This window comes from Watersipora subatra, chromosome 3 (genome assembly GCF_963576615.1).
Source record: "Watersipora subatra chromosome 3, tzWatSuba1.1, whole genome shotgun sequence".
Taxonomy (NCBI): domain Eukaryota; kingdom Metazoa; phylum Bryozoa; class Gymnolaemata; order Cheilostomatida; family Watersiporidae; genus Watersipora; species Watersipora subatra.
Window position 1 is genome coordinate 69,216,784 of NC_088710.1, and position 373 is coordinate 69,217,156.

A 373-nucleotide genomic window follows, 5' to 3' on the forward strand; every position below is an offset into this window, starting at 1 on the left:
GTCGTCATTTGATTTGCGTATTGTGAACATGCAAGAAGGATAGTTCAGTCAGCCGTGACATTGTCACTGTGTGTAAGTGAAGTACAAGGTAGGCTTCAAATTAATCTTTGGACAGTTTATAGGTTCACAAAAACTTTTTGTTTAAAAATTCAATGAAGCATTAATAAAAACTTTTATGACCAATTTTATGAGCAAACAGTATATGAAAAAAGGCTGTCATTGGCACCTTTTATCTACATAAAAATCTATAGAAATAGTGTTGATCCGGTAAAAATCTGACACCTCTCTTCTTTATATCCCATTACCTAAGTTTTTCAATGCTTGATTCGTTTATTTTCACAGAGACTGCTGTAGTAAAGCTGCCTGAAGCAAA